At 38.7% G+C, this 18,853-nt stretch overlaps 1 long non-coding RNA gene across 1 annotated transcript; it reads right to left on the reverse strand.

Moving 5' to 3' along the window:
• Positions 1–6,768: 6,768 nt before the first annotated feature.
• On the reverse strand, positions 6,769–12,708 carry LOC140514170 (uncharacterized). The gene is made up of 4 exons (XR_011970457.1): positions 11,700–12,708; positions 10,784–10,862; positions 8,475–8,571; positions 6,769–8,286 (listed from the first exon to the last, which is right to left on the reverse strand). It is a non-coding gene; the product is annotated as an uncharacterized lncRNA (long non-coding RNA).
• Positions 12,709–18,853: the final 6,145 nt, after the last annotated feature.

The following is an 18,853-nucleotide window of genomic DNA, read 5'->3' on the forward strand; positions in this document are numbered from 1 at the left end:
ACATCCTGGTAAAGGGCCAACACTAGAGATGAAGGATGAGAAATACTTGAAAACAGTGTAAATTATATGACCTGGAGGATGTCTCGGATGTAACAGAAGTATAAAATTGACATGTTTTTGCAGTATTTATTGTTGGCATCAGGACTGAAGAATCAGCATGGTATAATGGAAATAGCCCTGGATATGGAACAAAGAAGTCCATTGGAATAGTGGTCTATCACTTCTTATCTGTGACAGTGGACCTAAGTTTCCTTGTCTTTAATGGCTTCTAGAAAGAAATTTAAGAGCTTATTGTTGTATGGTTGCAAAATTGAACTCTGGCAGTAGATTGTCATCTCTTGATGAGTTGCGCTATCCAGACGAACTCACCAACATTTTTATCCAGTGTGTGAATTATAGTAGATGTTTTGATTTTTTTCCCGTAAATCTGGATGTTGAATGGGTTGTCCCTGGGTTATCTGGGGACTTTTACAGCCATCATCAGAGTCAGAAGGTTTTCCTTATTGATTTAATGGTTTGGTTTTCATTTAAGCTCTTCTTTTGGCTCCTCATTGGTACATGCTTGGATGCCAATCAGAGTGACCTTCTCTCCTGATTCTGATAATAGGATCTCCCTTCTTTTCCAGCCCCTTGGAGAAAGTGTGTCATTTAGCATTCAGAGTGAATTGGCCTTGAGCATAATACTTAATCTCTATGAGTCTCTGTTTTGTCAGCTATAAGATGAGATCACCTCAGCGGTCTCTTTTAGTTTTAAATAAATTGTCTAATAAGGAAGGGATTCTTAACCTGGGGTATATGAATTTTAGAGAACTTGATAACTGTATTTCTTTTTTCCCCAATATTTATTTTGGGAGAGGGAAGGCAATTGGGGTTAATTGACTTGCCCAGGGTCACACAGCTAGTAAGTGTGTGAGACTGGATTTGAACTTAAGTCCCCCTGACTCAAGGGCCAATGCTTTATCCACTGTACCATCTAACTGCCCAGATAACTATATTTCAATGTAATTGGTTTCCTTTATAACCCTTTATATTTTATTTTATTTAAAAACATTATTCTGAGAAGGGATCCATACACTTCACCATTCTGCCAAAGGGGTCCATGATACACATATAAAACAAGATTAAAAGTCCCAGTAATAAGACTGAGAGAAGGTCACAATCACTGTTTTTTGTTTAATAATATTTTATTTTTCCAATTACATGTAAAACAATTTTAAAAATTTATTTTAAAAAATTTTGAGTTCCAAATTCTTTCCTCTCCTCCCGTAACCCCCTCTTCCTGTGAGATATAGGTCATGAATGTGTAGTCACACAAAACATATTTCTCTATTAGTCATGCTGTGAAAGAAAACATAGACCAAACACACATGCACACACACACACACACATGCGTGTGCCCACATGCACACACACGTAAAAAATGGAAATGCTTTGACCTGCATTCAGACTGACTCCATCAGTTCTTTCTCTGAAGGTAGATGGTATTTTTCGTATAAGACCTTAGGAATTGTCTTGGATCTTTGTATTGCTAAGAATAGCTAAATCACTCACAGTTGGTCATTGTACAATATTACTGTTACTGTGTACAGTGGTCTTCTGGTTCTGCTCACATCACTTTGCATTAGTTCATGTAAGTTTTTCCAAATTTTTCTGAAAGCATCTGGCTCATCATTTCTTATATCACAATCATATACCACAATGTGTTCAGCCATCCCTCAGTTAATGGATAGATATCTCCTCAATTTCTTTGCCATCACAGAAAAAGAGCTGCTATAAATATTTTTGTACAAACTGGTCTTTCCCCCTTTTCTTCTGATCTCTTTGGGATATAAACCTAGAGGTGGTATTGCTAGATCAAACAATATGTACATTTTTATAGCCCTTTGGGCATAGTTCCAAATTGCTCTCCAAAAATGTTCTGATCTTTTCATCTGTTTCACTAAATTTCTATTTTTCCCCTGAAGGAATATACTGTTTTTCTGAGTAGGTGATTCTTAGTTGTAATCTGATCTCTCCTATCTTCTGGAATATCATATTCTAAGTTCTGTGATCGTTTAATGTTAAAGTTGTTCAATCCTGTGTTATCCTGACTACAACTTCATAATACTTGAATTGTTTCCTTCTGGTTGCTTGCAGTATTTGCTCCTTGATCTGGGAGCTCTGGAATTTGGCTAATATTCCTGGGAGTTTTCATCTCTTTCAGGAAGTCAATGGATTCTTTCAATTTCTATTTTACTCTCTGGTTCTAGGATATCAGGACAGTTTTCCTTGATAATTTCTACGATGTCAAGACTCTTCTATGATCATGGTTTTTAGGCAGGCCAATAATTCTTAAATTATCTCTTCTCAATATATTTTTCAGGTCAGTAGTTTTCCCAATGAGATATTTCACATTTTCTTTTATTTTTTTATTCTTCTGATTTTGTTTATTTTTTCTTGATATCTCATGGAGTCATTAGCTTCCACGTGCCCAATTCTAATTTTTAAGGAATTATTTTCTTCAGTGAGCTTTTGTGCCTCCTTTCCCATTTGGCTAAGTCTACTTTTTTAAAATTTGTTTTCTTCTTTGAATTTTTGTACATCTTTTCTTATTTTTCTGTGGACTCTTTTTATATGATTTTATTTGCATCAATCTCATTTCTTTCCCCAATTTTTCTAGGCTTCTCTTATTTTATTTTTTAAGTCCTCTTTGAGCTTGTTCTAGGAATTTTTTTTGTTTGATTTCAATTCACATTTTTCTTTGAGGCTTTGCTTGTAAGCTGTTTTGACACTGTTGTGCTCTTTTGAGTTTGTGTTTTGATCTTCCCTGTCACCAAAGTAAGTTTCTATAGTCATGTTATTTTTTCATTGTTTGCTCATTTTTCCAGACTATTTCTTAACTTTTAACTTTATGCTAAGGTTAGGTTCTGCTCCTGAGGTGGAGAAGACACTTTCAATTTTCACGTTTTTCATGCTAATGTTTTCAGTGCTAATTCTGGAGACCTATAAGTTTTCAGTTCTTTTCAGGGGACATGATCTATGGAGAAGTATGATCACTGCTTTCCTGTGGCCTGTGCTCTGATCTGTGAGTGATCACAAAGACTCTTTTCTACCGTGGAACTGTAACCAAGGTCTTTCCTCCCCTGTTGCTGTGAGTGCTAGTGTGCTAGTGTTCTTCTTTGCCTTGGGACTGCAACCCTGGCCTGCAACCTAGATCCCCATATGGAAGTTGCCACTGCTGATTCAGTTACGCCCCAATGCCTGCACTGGTTTTCCAGGATGTTGTCTGCTGCTGACTTGCCAGGGTGCCGGCACTAGACTGTGCTCTACTCTCAACCCAATGAGACAGACCTTTCCTATCAACCTTCTAAGTTTTCTTGGGATGGAACATTGTTTTACCTTTTTCTTTTGTTGGTCCTGCCACTTCAGAATTCATTTTGAGGTGTCATTTAAGTTACTTGCAGGGGAATTTGGGAGAACTAAGGTGAGACCCTGTCTTTACCCCATGGTCTTGGCTCTACATACCTCTCACCCCTCCCTGCCCATCATCCCACAATCATTATTGGTAGAGGGAATAATTAGAATTTTAAAAACCATCTATCTTGGAGTTGCTAAAAAATATTTCAAAATGAGACCAAGATATGGGCTGATCAGGAAATTTTCCCAAGGAGAGTTAAGGCAGGAAGAAGAGATGAGGAAATATTCTGCCATAGATTGATCAGTTTACTTCCCTCAGATTTCATGCTTAAGCCTGGTCTCAGAAACTTTTGATTTCTCAATGGAGTAAATTCATGCAAAATATTTGGCATGTGTTCAATCTTACTCCTATTCACACACCACTAATCCTCTTTCTTCAAATCCTCAAACCTCTTGCATTTACTTTTCAATCTCAGTTTGAAGTTTTTAGTTCCTCTGGAACTGGAACTTTGTATCTTCTCCAATTCCTGTAGTAACTTTGTTCCATTGAGAGTCATTTAAAGATGATTACCAACCTCTCTTCTCCATGATCCCCACTGAGTTTTTATTTTTCATCTTCCCCATATTTTATACACAACTTTTTTCTTCAGGATACCCTTATCTCTTCCTCCAATTACCACCCAAATCGTATCTCTATGTCAATAAGAGTTAAAGGAAAACATAGAATTCTGCATTTTTTAAAACATTGGTTTTGCTGACCCTTTCTCAGCATATTACCAGCTTGGATCTCCTTCCCAGTTCTACAAGACTCAAAGCTTCAGGGAGAAGACAGGACTTGAGGTTTCTTGGGGTTAAGGGCTCGATGAGCAAGAGCAAGCCTCCCAGAAGTTTCTAAAGTAAATGTTAGGGTCCAAAGACTCTTGGAATGACAGCAGCAGCAGACATGAAAATTTATTTCTTACTGGAAACCAATCAAATTTTCTCAGTCATCAGACATGCCCTGGTCTAGCAAAACATAGATTTGGTTATTTGTTATTGCCTTTAAAAAGTATTGACTTTTTAATATTAGTCACTTTCTATTCCATTGTCCCTATAATAAAATTCTTCTTTGTAACAAAGAACCCCACAGTTAAAACAAATAGCATGTTGATAGCGTCTGGCAACGTATGTCTGTCTCATTCTATACTTGTAAACTTTACCACTGCCTACCCAGAGGAGAGAAGCATGTTTTGTCTTCAGTTTTCTGAAGTCACATTGCTGATTAAACTGATCTGTATTCTGACATCTGTGTTTTCTTTTACATCATTGTAATCACCTTGTACACTGTTATCTTGGTTCTACCGACTTCTGTCTGCATCAGTCTGTATAATTCTTCCTCAGTTTCTTTGTTCCACGTAATGATAATTTCTTATGGACAATGATAATATTCCATTGCATTTATATGCCATGATTTGTTCAGCCATGCCACAACTGATAGGCAACACTTTCATTTATAATCTTCTGTGATTACAAAATGTGGTATGGATATTTTTGGCACACATAGAAACTTTCACTCTATCATTTGACTTCCTTGGAGTATATGGTGAATAGTGGTATCATGGAGTCAAAGAGTATAAGCAATTTATTTCCTTTGATAGCACAATTCCAAATTGTTTCGTATTAGAGTTGGATCAATGAACAGCTCCATCAATAGTGTATTTTTGTGCCTTACTTCCTACGACTCCTCCAGCATTGTTTCCATATTTTATCATCTTTTCTAATTTGTTGGCTAAGAGTTCATTTGTCTTTTCTTTACTGTTACTGATTTGGAGCATGTTTTCATGTTGTGAATAACTTACATTTCCTAATTTGGAAACCATCTGTTTGTATCTTTTGACCACTTACTGTGACCAAAGAAGAATCCGGGCTTCAACCAAGGAGGGAAAAATGCAAGGACCAGCAACTGGATTATAGCCAAGGGTACCATAAAAATTCCTCAGGAATCCCAGATAATTAGGAAATTTTGAATTTTTTATAACTTTACTCCCACTTTAAATAACCAGCTTTCTTTGATACAGAGGTAAAATTCAGTATGACAAATAGAAACCCCAAAAGAAATATGGATTGTATAAAATTCCATATTGCCATCGTGGTCAAATGAGTTGTCCTTGTTCTTTGAAAATCTTGTCCTGAGTCAGATGAGTCAAAAATAGAAAGACAAGAAGTTTCTCTGGAATGAACTACCTTCCTCCTCTACTCCTGCACAATCTAAACAGAGATGTCTTTTCCCCTACGGAATTCTTACCATGCAGACCTTAGAGGATGTTCTTGGATGAATATGCCCTTGAAGTGGTACTTTTCCTTCCATTTGAGCAAATAATGACATCTGTCCTCATCCATTCATTCTCCATCCCCCACCTGTCCTTATAATGACTCAAAATCATTAGTTGACTTGAATTCTGCCACTCAATCAGCTGAAAAAATAGCCATAAGGTCAAAGATTTAGAGTTGGAAGGGGCCTCAGATGCCACCTAGTTCAACCAGATCATTTTGCAGATACAGATACTGAGGCTTAGCATGGTTAAATCACTTCCTAAGGTTATTAAGTGACTTGTCCAAAGATAAACAGATATTATGTGTCAGAAATAAACCAGTTCATAGGATCGTGTGTATCAAGGTGGCACAGGGGAATAAGGGTAAGTTAAATGGGAAGATCTTTCCCATTTATAAATAGGCCCATATGACCTGCTTAAATCACATGGAAGCCTAAGTCACATGTGGTAGGTGGAACATTGTTGAACAGGTAGAACAGGAAGGGTAGCGTAGAACTGGGAGGAAGTTGGTCAGAGCAGTTAGAGTGGAGGAGAGAAGACACAGGCAGGCATAGTTAGTGGTGTGTGTGTTTGTGGGGGTGGGAGGAGGCTTGGGAATGGCTTTGTACCCTGCAGTGCTAATGTGTATTGACTTCTTGGTTACTATGACAGATATGGCTTTCTGGTGTCTGAGTGTTTTTCTTCTGCTTTGTATATGGAGAGTCTGTTATATTTTGCAATTCAGAACTATGCCAGCATATTCATAGTCACCCTCAGTCCTGTGAATATCGCCTTGGGGATATAGGTTGATAAAGTGCTGAGCCTGGAGTCAGGAAGACTCATCTTCCTAAGCAGAAATCTGGCCTCAGTCACTTACTAATCATGTGACCCTGGAAAAGTGACCCTGGGTTTCAGTGCCCTCTTCTGTAAAATGTGGATATTGGACTAGATAGCATCTAATACCCACATCTAGATCAATGATGATATGATTTTTGGATTTGAGTTGTCAAAGCAATGAAGGATAGGAATATTAAAATATGATCCAAGGTCAAGAGAATGATTGTTCAGAGGTAATTAATAATAGCAACTATAATAATAGTTTTGTGATTAGGACATGAAGACCTTCCCAAGATCAGGTTCAATAAAGGGTTTTGAAACACGATAAAAATAAACTGTCACCATGTGAAAAGTGAGAACTGATTAAAATCAATATAAGATCAATGAAATTAGCCAGCTAGAGCAGTGTCCTTCCCATAAAGTCCTTGATTGTCCTAAATTGTCTCCTGAAATTATAACAGTGAGACACCAATCTAAAGCGTACTAACATACAATACGTTATAAGCTACTATGAGCTACTCAATTGTATTTTAATACACAGAGGAGAATGTTATAACAGTAGAGATTCAGCTTGTACCATGTCTGAAAAATCAGGAGAGTCTTCAAGTGGAAATTTTTCATTTTCAGCCAGCATTGATTCTGGATTACCACAATCAGTTCTTGGGAAAGAAATGACACAGAATGGGAAAGGGCAATTTGTCAAGCTCCTCAAGTTTGATGGAAACATGAGAAGATCAAATGCCTTGCATTCTAAAGATATACTCCTGCAGCAACCTAATTTTTTATATTTTGGTCTCATGAGTGGCCTTACTTTCATGAGGAAGGAATACCCTGTGCAAGCAACTGGTACCCCAAGTTCTTTCGACAGATATATGTATTTGAATAAATAAATGGACATCTCAGTTTATCAAGTGGGATTCTTGTGTGTTTAGCCAGTGCAAATTTGTTCCCCAGACCCTGAGCACTTTTGATTTGACAAAAGGGAACTCCTCAGAGTTTAGGCAACTAGTATTAAGTAGCTCCTATATGCCAGGCACTGTGCTAAGTGCTGGGGGTGGGGGTGGGGACAAGGAAAAGCAAAGCCCATCCTAGGTCTCAAAAAGTGAAAAGTCAGACAGCATCTGAAGAATTCAAGGTCAGGCTTTGACCTGAAGTGAACCCCATTAGACTTTTGTCACTAAAAGAGGTTTAGTGAGAGGCAGCTAATTACTGCAGAGCAGGCCTCTTAGCTTCAGCATCAAACATGTCTGTAGTGAGATGGTAGAAAGCATGTTGACAAACATGATCACACTTGAGATCCCAGATTTAGACCTGCAAGGGGCCTTGAACATCATTGAGTCTAAGTTCTGCATTCATTGACTTGGTTCCACCATGTAATCTCTCTCAGCTTCAGTTTCTCAACTTTAAAAGGAACCAAGTGGTTGTGGTCATTTGGTTTATTGTACAGATATGGGCACTTGACAAGATTAAATGACAGGGTCAAATGAAATAGCTGAGCCAGGATTGGAACCCTGGATTCCCTAACTCCAAACCCAGCTGCTCTTTCTGGTGTACTGCACAATACCTGTCACCCAAGTGTTTCCCATGCTATCCATGTGAGACAGGTATTTTATAGAAAATGAAACTGAATCTTAGTGACTTGTCACTTAGGATATGATAATTGGGAGAACCAGGGAAACTCATCTTCTGACCACTCTTCAGTAGTTGTATGCATAAAATTATGCATAAAATCCATGGGTTAAGACTTGAATATATCTTGGCCCTAGGTGAGGCGAGACAGGAAGAAAAATGGAAAGACAAGAAATTAACTTGAAACAAATACTTACCGTTAGCACAATTTAATGGAGATGTCTACAGCCCTCCAGAAATGAGGAGCTGAAGAGGAATTTCAAAGACAGATAATTCACAGAAACATGGTAACACTGAAATGGTTTAATATTAAAGACCTACTTTCTGATCTCTTTTGTTTACTTCTGCTTCTGACACCAGAAAATACCCAACAAATGGACATTTTGTTTCTTCCAGCTGACTTCCTCCGTCTCCAGACCTGAAATGATTTTTAATGATTCAAAAAAAAAACCAACAAATGAATTTCAATGCATTTGATAAATATATTTATATATTTATGTATGTATATACTTAATATGTCTATGTCATATAAACACAGATCACCCTGGAGCCCAGGGTGCTGTCTAGAGGCCAGGTAGGTTACATTTCACTCTTCCCTCAGGAATTCTCTAGTACCCTTAAGGAGGTTTGAGGTACCTAAGTCTCTCTGCAAATGACTCGAACCCATACCAGTGATAATCCCCCCTGAATAGTGGGCAATAGTCCCTTGCACCCCAGTTCCGTTTATCCCCTTAATAGATTAACTTTTACACAGAAATATTCACTTCAGAATGCATAATCACAAATAACCTTCTTCCAACACTTCAGTCTGTGGAAAGGGGAAGCGATTACATGGGTAGCTTAGCTTGGTGCCCATAGAGAACAGTTGCAGCAAGTTCAACTCCACCCACCCCCCCGCCCCGCTTCCCTTGCACTCAAGTTCTAGGCACCCTGGCTGCTTAGGGCTTCCTTGTTGGGCTGACTGGCTGCACTCTTCCACTTTAATCTGGGCTCCACTGTTTCCATGGTTTGAACTCCTATGTCCAGTGGGGATAACCAATGGCACCTGAAACTGAAGAGGTCAAACCAAAGAGAACCATTTCTCAGAGTTGAAGGCAGAATAAAAGAGGGAAGAGGGAAAAGAAATCCTTCCCCTCTCACTAGTTCAATTCATGGCACCCTTATGATCTCCACCTTCTGGACCCATCAGATGAATGCCTCAAAAGAGCACAGCAGAAAGAAGGAGCATGGTAGAAAAAGAGGAAGTGACTCAGTTTCACCAATTTTAAAGATAATGGGCAACGAATCAAAAGAAGCTATCCCTACCTATGGAGTTGGGTACTCACGGAGCTCTAGTTAAGCAAACTGGGCATGTTCAGAAGTCTCCTTAAGGGCATCTCCATGTTAAAAGAGAAGGGCATGTCCAGAGAAGCCTGTGTTACACATGTGTTTATGTATTTACATACATAAATATATATGTGTATACACACACATATATTTATAACCCAAGCCCTTTGGTATGAGACTCTCCTGATTGGTGATAATGCTTATGACCTGGATGAGGGATAGAGCAAAGTTGATGAGACCAGGAGAGAAGAGAGGTTATATGTATATATGTATCTATGATATATGTATGTATGTATGTACATATACATATACGCACATATAAATAATATGCAAATCCTATTCCAATAACTAGGCCAAACCTGGAGAGCGCCAGGGGTTCTCAAGGACATGTCCTTGGTCTGCAAAATCTGGTAGCACTTCACAAGCTGAAAGGTCATAATTTGGGGATGCAGTGATGGAATAAAATCAGAGATCCAGTCTCCTCTCCTCTCTTTTGGAACACAGACATAATACACACATGGCTTGATATCATTATATTGATCACTGTATCTCTCTCTACAGATGTATGCATTCATGTACATATGCAATGTGTATACACAAAAATATATAGACTAATTTTATATGTGTTTATTACATACATGTGGATATGTGTATGTATGCACACATATATAAAAAGAGAGAGAATCCCAAAAGTCTTAGTATAATTTTAATTTTTAACTGCTTAAAACTGCCCTAACACTTTTGGGAAACTCTACATATGTATGTGATGTATTGTGTGTCTGTACATGTGTACACACATATGTTCTATATAGGTATGTATACATTATGTATATTTTGCATATGTATATATAGGGAATAATATTTTGAGAAAGATGGGGAATGGGCAAGCCAAATCATAGATTACCAAAACCAGATATGGTTTTAAAAAATATGTTCCAGGATTTGTTTCATATGTATGGTGGTATGCATATGTATGTACATATGTATTATACACAAATAATCCTATGTGTATTGAGTCTGTACATGGATTTACACATACGTAAATATAGTTCTGTACTTATAATTTAATCGGGGATAAAATAGCTGTTTCTGGTACAAAAATGTCTTCTAATGATGCAGATTGCCAACTCATTTCTAACTAACTGTCTTAGTTTCTCAGGGCACTGAGAGGGTAAAAGAAAGATCCAACATGATAGAGACGGTACATTGTAGTGGCCCAGGCAACTCTCAGAGACTGAATATTGTAGATGGTCTGCTAGTACGCATCACTAGAGGGCAAATCCACATTAAGAGTAGCTTGTTACCTCGGCTAATTTTTATCTTGCTACTTTTGTATTTACTTCATTCATCCATTTGAAGAGGAGTGTTGATAGTAAAGTGTAACTAAAGTGAAAAAACAACAAAAAAACAGACGTTGTAGCAATAGGTAGGTGGTGTAGTGGATAGAATACTCTACTTGGAGTCAAGAGATCTGAGTTCGAATCCTGATTCACACACTCATTGAGTCACCCTGGGCAAATCACTTAACTGTTATGGAGTAGCCTGCTTACAATGTGGACACTCAGACTGAAGGAGAAAGGTATTTTATAATCCCTGTGGCCCAGGATGCTGTTTTAGACATAAGTTCTCTTTTTTTTCCCTTCACAGTTCTCCTATCAAGGACTCGAGAGATTATCACTGTTGTTTTGGACAACGATGATTAAGCCCTCTCCAAAATGAATGTATTTACTGGAAAATTTCATTAATTCTGAAATTTGTCTCCCTTCAAAGATAAAATAGCGAAATGTGTCTCCAAGTAAAGACCTTGCAAAAAGAGATTGAGAACAATGAGAGTGAAAAAAAATGAATAGGGCCAGAGAGGGGTAGTGAAATAGAAACAAGGTCTAGAAAGAGGAGGTGAAAGTGAAATTTTGAGAGAAAGAAAAATCTGGAAGAACAACAGAGCAGAATTTCAGAGAGAAGATTGTAGTAGAAATACAGGGAGATGGCTAAGGAGACCAAGGGGCTGGAGGTTAAGGACGTAGAGTCAGGAATGTAGAAGAAAGATAGGTGAAGAATGGGCAGCTGAGGAGGGGCACCGAAAAGATTCCCAAACTGGGAAGCCAGACATACTACATGCTTCAGTTAAAGCTTAAGTGAAAATACCCACGTAAAGGAAATGTTACAACATTGAGCAGGGCAATAGGATTCAGAAAGAAGGAGGCATAAAAATGGACCTACCGAAGAGACACTATGTCCCTTAAACACAGAGGTGAAGAAACTGACTTGCTTTCAAACTTCCCTGAAACCCTCCATTTTACATGCTTCTTCCTTAGGCTCAGAAAATCCCTAAAACCTGTATTATTTTTTCTTACTCTCCATATTCACCCACTGAGTCTCCACCTACTTTCCTTCTCTTTTGTCTAAAGCTTTTCTATGGGAAATCTATACCTATCTATCTATACCTTGAATAAACCCCAAGAATCCCTAGGACTGAGATACCCTTCAGGATGGCAGTTGATGGGCATCTCAGAATTCTACCTTTTTAAAATATTGATTTCCAACCCTTTTCCCAGTACATTCCAGATTCAGATCTCTTCTTGGGTCTCAGAAGGGAGGGACGAGGGGGGTTAGACCAGGAAAGGCAGCGTGTCTCAGGCACTGCTTGGTATCTCTGTCCCCTTCCTATGACAGAAGAAATCTGTTGATGTGTGTGCTTGGCCATGTGACTAGGTGTCCCGATGATCAGAATGACATCCTGCTAGAGCTGCTGAAAGGGAGCTTAGGTAAAACCTATCAATTTTGCTCATGAGGCAAGAGATTCAGAAATAAACTGATTTGCCTGAGGTCGTTCAGCTATTTATTGACCCAAAGTTCCCTCAGTTCTCAAAACTGCAGGCTCTTTTTCCCCCTCTCTCAGTTACATTCTGGGTCTCCTAGCACTCATGGCTCTACTCATTCCTTTCAGCCAGATAAAATTGCCCTTGGACTCTGAGATTGTGGCTGTCTCTAAATCCTCTTCCTGTCACTGCAGGTTGTTGGGCTCTGTCTTCTTGTTTCAGCTGCAGTGGATGTTGCATTAACAATGGTCTTTGGGTGGTAATGGTGAATTGAAGTGGGTGTTGTCATGGAATGGGTGAATCCACCCCCACTGGGCTAACTGGCTGAGATTCTACAGCTTGTCTTTTCAAGGGTGAGTCACCTTGAAGTGATTCCTAACGTCTTCCTTACTCTGGGTTGGGATTTGACAACAAATTCCCTGTCGATGACCAAAGTTTCCTCTTGGAAGTTCAGATCAGTGGACCACAATGGCAGGTCTGATACTGATGACTGGACCTGAGTTTGACTATACCCTCTTTTTGTTTCCTTTTCTTTGGGCTTCTCACAGAACTCCTCCTTTGGGGGTGGGGTAGGGTAAAGTGATTAATTTCTCCTCTTAGGAAATCTGATAAGTAATCTTTGGAGGTTAGGTGTCCATTTCCTGTCCCATGATGGTAATGCTACTGCTGGGGAAAGCCCTCATAGCAATTTCTTCTGATAGCTCTGATGCCTAGATCTAGGACTTTTCTAAATGGGCCCAAATCAGCTTCCATCTTCACAGCTACATCAATCATAGCATGACATAGGTGTAGTATGGACACCTGACCCATTTGTCCTCCCCTGAGACAACTTTCTGATTGGAGGAGACACAAATGAAGCAAGTCAGAGGAAGAGGATTCCTCCATCTTCATCTCTGCCTCAAAAGGGCAGTAACTGTCAGGGTTAATGTTTGGGGACTCTGTGTTCAGATGGTCAAGACTAGAGTGAAGGTTCCAATACTCTTGAGAACTCTTCCTCCCCTCTGCCCCACCCCATCAGTTTGCTTTTCCAATAGCTGCTTATCTTTCTTCTGCCTGAAAAACTTGAGAGCCAGGGCAGGGAAGCCAAGATCAAGGCAGAGTCAAGGCTCAAGGTTCCACTGAGCCAATCTGCAAGAACAGATTATACCAGAAGTGCCAGAGCTCAACCAATCCCAGTTTCCCTCTCCAGCGTTATTAGTAAGGGAATTCTGAATTCAAGAGAGGAGAGAGGGAACAAAGTAGCAACAAATTCGCATGTCTTTCATACCCATGAGTCCTGGTTCATTTTATCCTTCTCTTCCAATGGGATTTGTAGGTGACCCTGTTTTGGAATGTTTGTGGTGAGGAAATATAAGGAAAGTTGAAAGGTAATTACCACCCAATGACAGAACAAGAGACCTGTAAAGCTTAACTCAGTTCTCTTTTTATTTTGAATTACCATTCAGAAACTCACTTCAAACTTGACCTGATCAGTTTTCCAAGAATTATCATTGCACTTTTTGTGTCTGAAGGGCAATATAGCCACCAAATCCCAAAGATTAGATTTTCCAACCTCTTACCTTCCATCACTACTGAGTCCTTGGCTGTCTTCTCCTTTGTGTCCACAGCTTTTTCCTGGGACACCCCCCCCTCCCCCGCCATATGCACTTAACTCAAATGATCCCATCAATTACCTATCTCTAGGTGTTAGGGGATCTCTGAATTCTACTATTTTGAAACACTGACTTTCAAACCTTTCCTAGCTTATTCTGGATTTAGGTCTCTTTGCAAGAAATTTGGGAGTCCGTAGATTTGTGACCCTTCTGGATTATTCTAGGCTTCTAGGAGTTACAACTGAGGATCATTTGAAGAACACCAGCCCTTGGCGGGGGGATGGGGAGGGCAACCCTGAAGGTATAGTCATTCTTAACAGTTCCCCTATTCTCCTTCTGAGTCAGGAATTCCCTGATCCTCCAAACTCCACCCCATCCCAGCTTTTCTTTTCCACATCTTCCTTCTCCAGCTTCTCTTCCATTCAGATACCAATAGTTTTTTACTACATTTATTTCATTCACTCTATTCGTTCACTCTTGTCTTGATAGCTTTTTTCCTTTTCTATATTCCCAACATGCAGAGATCCATAACAGAGGTTATAGAATCAATAAATTCATGACACTTGAAGGGTTGCCTGGCCAAACCTCATTTTCTAGTTGAGGAATTAGGAGAAAAGTTGGCTTAGCCAATATATGTAACAAGTGCCATTACCAAGATCAAGATCCAGGTTTCTTATTGTCTGCCTCCTCCATCATCTTATCTCTTATCTCATCTCATCTCTCTCTCCCTCTTTCTTACACACACACACACACACACACACACACTTTTAAGTTTAAAAGCTTAAATTCTGTATGAATTTTAGGTATTCCTTTTTAGGTATTCTTTTCATCACTGCAATATTTTTAACTATATTCTCTTGTGCCCAGCGTTTTTAAGTTTAGTATCCCAGTTCTCGAAAGGAATGTCTTTTGACTGCTTTGTGGGGTTGATTAGACTCAGTATTAGTGTCAAATGGAAACAACAGAAAGATAATCCATCTTCCTGTTAACATAATTCATATCACACTCCCTCTGCTCTGTTCATTCAGCATGAACCAAATGAGTTTCTTTTCCTGTTGGGTAAGGATCTCTCTTCCTGCATCTCACCTGAAGTTCCTGGGGGTGATCACAAGGATAGAAGGAAAAGGCCAGGGATAGTAAAAGGAAGAAGTTAGAAAAGCAAGAAATTGGAACAAAAGGTCAAGAAAAAGGATAATAGAATTTCAGAGTCGGAAGGGAACCCAGTGGTCATCGAGTCCAACTCCTAACTGAAAAAGAATCCTCTCTACAACATGCATAGTCTTTGCTGATTTTTAATGGTGGGGAACTCACTCCTTCAAGAAGCAGCCCATTCTTGGATAGTTTTCATTGCTAGGAAGCTTTTCTTTTCATCAAACCCAAATTTTACCTCTTTGTAATTTCTACTCTTTGTTTTCCTATCCCTCTGCCCCCTAGGACCAAGAATAACACTTTCTAATCTCTCCTCTCGGGGGAAACCTATTAAATGCAATTGTGTCACCAGTAAGTCTTCAGGCATTACTAGATGGCTATAACCCAGACTGAGCTCTCCATCCTCGTTGCTTTCTTTGGAGTACTGAACTGAACCCCAAACTCCAGATGTGATCAAGATAAAAAAGAAATCTATTACTGTGGAATGCTGATTGCAGAGTGGAAGAGAAGGAAGACACTGGAGAAAAGTCACGTGTGTGTAAAAATCATTGAAGTAACAAGTCATACTACTTACCTCTGATATTCAAAATAAATCTCCATTCTGATATCTCAACATGGCATGGGATTTTGAAGGCTCTGCCAGTGGACAATGAGATGGACAGGCACCACTAAAAACTGGAAAGGCTTTTGAGTATGAGTCAGGTAATGTCTGTCATTCAGAGAATGGTGGAGTTAAGTTCAGAGAAGTGTTCATTTCCAGAGAGTTGGATAAGAGATGAATTTATCAGGCCACAGAAAACTCAGGAAGAGCAGTGAATGAGGAGAAGAGACCACTGACATTTGCACTGTTAGAGAGAGAGAGAGAGAGAGAGAGAGAGAGAGAGAGAGAGTACTCAAACAGATAAGATCACAGATGAAATAATGAGAAGAGAGTAGAGTGGTGTGAAAGTCCTGGATTTCAAGTCAAAAGATCTGGGCTCCAATTGAGACCTGCTACTTACTAATCCCTGTATAGATTGAGCAAATCATTTAACCTCTTTTGGCTTCAGATAGGTGAAAATGACCTCAGTGCTCCCTTTATTTTTAATGTATGGTCCACAAAGGCCTGAAGGTAGTTCAAAATGCTATTGGTGGAGGGACAAAATCATAAATCTCTGAAGTAATTAAATGACATTTTGAAAGTGGAACACAGATATGGATTGGTTAATGGAGTTTTCCAGAGCGTGTAGGGTGAAAGTAAGGAATATAAAGCCAGAAGGAAAGGAATTTGGAAGGGTCCTGCCAAAACAAATCTTGCTTCTTTCCCTTTTCTGCCTTAGCCTAAGCCTGCCCCTCAGTCCAGCAAACTTGAAAAATACTTTTGCTATTATTTGCTATGGATACTAGACTGAAGAGCCAATGTGAAAAAAAACATTTAGATCTATTTAATTCTGCTCTGACTGCAGAACTTTTATCTCCCAATGCCAAAATCTTAACTTCTTCATAAATTTTTCAATCTTGGACTCAGTCTTCTAGTTTCTTTATGGATGTCCTTGAATTTTATGTGTCCTTCAGGGATTTGGGACACCATAAGTTCCAAAGATTGCAATTTCCAACCTCTCATTATCCACCATATCCAAAGAGCATCTACAATTTCCTTTTCATACCTTTTATGTAAAGGTTTTTTTCTTTTTCTGAAATACCTCCTAAGAATCGAAGGTTCACTTTTCCCTTGGAATAACAGTTAATGGAAACCTTAGGATTCCTTCTTTTTAAAGCATTACTTTGCAAATCCATGTCTAAACACATTTCTGATTTAGACTTTTCCTTCCTGACTCTATACTCAATGCCTCAAGTAAGAGGCAAGACTTTTGATTTTCTAGATATATGAGAACAAGCCTCTCAGTATTTTCTACTGCAGATATTGTGGGCAATGAAAGAGCTTGGGGAAATGATTCTTGCCAATTCTACCATCCTGATTCTGCCTAAAGATGTTGCATGGTCCACCAAAACATGGTTACTCCTCTTCCTTATCTTCCTTCCTCTCTTTTGCCAACCTTTGGTTCATCTAACATTACTCTCATCCAGATACCATCTTGTAAGGTTTCAACTCTGATTAATTACCTCATCTATTTCTCTTGCCACATTCCACCTCTCACTCTTGTATTGCTTCCTTTCTTATGAAGAGAGGTCATAAAATCATAGAACAAGAGATGGTCACCAAATTCAAACTCCTCTTTTATACATGAGAAAACAGAGTACTGGAGAAGTTCATTGACATCCTCCTCCAAAGAAGTCAGTGGTACAGACAAGGCTAGTAACTAGCTTTTCTACTTTTCTTATATCACTATGCTTTCTACTACTCAAATAAGAGTTTGCAATTTAAAAAATCTAAGTGTAGTACTGTTTGGGATATCCTTTCCATTAGGCAGGTTCATAAAACGTTCCATTAAGGCCATTGCTCACAGCAAAAATATGAGCCACTGAAAGTTGCCAATTGACTGTTCTGTATGGCCCAATAGACTCTCAGTAAAAATGATATCAGACATTCATCAAAATTAAATCTCTCCTCAAAATGGTCCTAGAATTCACAGCTAATGATCAGATTTTATACTTGAAAGGGACCTTAGAGATCGTCTACTACCACTTTTCTTTCACATATGAAGAAATTGAGACCCAGAGAGAAGTACTAATGAACGTAATTATTAAGTAGTACAACAGAAACTCAGACCCACATCTTTGAACTCCAAAAATAATTTTCTTTCCACTTCACACTCTTATATGATTCCTTTGCAAATACTGATAGCTGCCATGGTTCATACGACCAGAGAAGTTGCTGCTATGTCCAGTAAGGACAAATAGAGACTAGTAGTTGGACTGCATCCCATGGTAATGCAAAAACTTCAGGATTCCTTAATGAGACAATTCTGGAATTCTGATTTGTTCATTACAATGAATTTGTCAAAATGTTCTTTGGTCCTGGGGTAAAATTCCGTCTGATGCATGAAAGAGTGCTTTTAAAGTAGGACTTCAGGAGCCACTTAGCTTATAAGACTTCTTGTACATTTCTGTCAGAGTCAAATGACATAACCCCTGTCTTTGAAAACTTAGCCTAGGTCAAATCAGGTGGAGAAAGAAATATCAAAGACAAGAGATTTCCCTGTAATGAACTTCCACTGAATATAATCCAAGAGGAGGTCCCCAGAACTCTTCAGAATTCCCACAAATCAGGTGAAGAATGATCGTAGACTGAGTCATCCCCTTTTCATTTCTTCTAATCTTTCTCTAACAATATCACATGTACCCTCATATACTTGTCCTTCATTTTCTCTCTCATCCTCACAATTTCTCAAAACCAGAAGTTCTTTTCTACATAGTGATTCGCTTAGCTCCAAAAAAAAAAAAAAAAAAAAAAGATTTTTACTTCCTGGGTTGACTCCAACTATAGAAAAAAATATTGAATTAAATTGATATTTGCATCGGGGGAGCCAAAGTAATGGGGAGCTTATTACCAGAAAAAATAATCTTTAGAATGGAAAACACTATTGCTCAGGAAGAGTTCTTAGAAATTATAATATTAAGACTTTGTGAGGGTATACCTTTCTAATTTTAATATAGTTAGACTATCAGTTTCTTGAGGGTATAGAGACGTTGTACCTAAGTCTTTGTATCCCTAGAGCTTAGCACTATGCCTGACTCATACAGTATGAGACTAATCGTTTCTGTTGATTAAAAAATGCTTGTTGATTGGTCAGTGCATAAAACTCGATAAATTGCAAAGCGGGTGTTTCCAAGAGCCTCAAAACTTGGTAAAAATAAAAACTACACCATGTAC

Source organism: Notamacropus eugenii, chromosome 7 (genome assembly GCF_028372415.1).
Source record: "Notamacropus eugenii isolate mMacEug1 chromosome 7, mMacEug1.pri_v2, whole genome shotgun sequence".
In the NCBI taxonomy this organism is placed as follows: Eukaryota; Metazoa; Chordata; class Mammalia; order Diprotodontia; family Macropodidae; genus Notamacropus; species Notamacropus eugenii.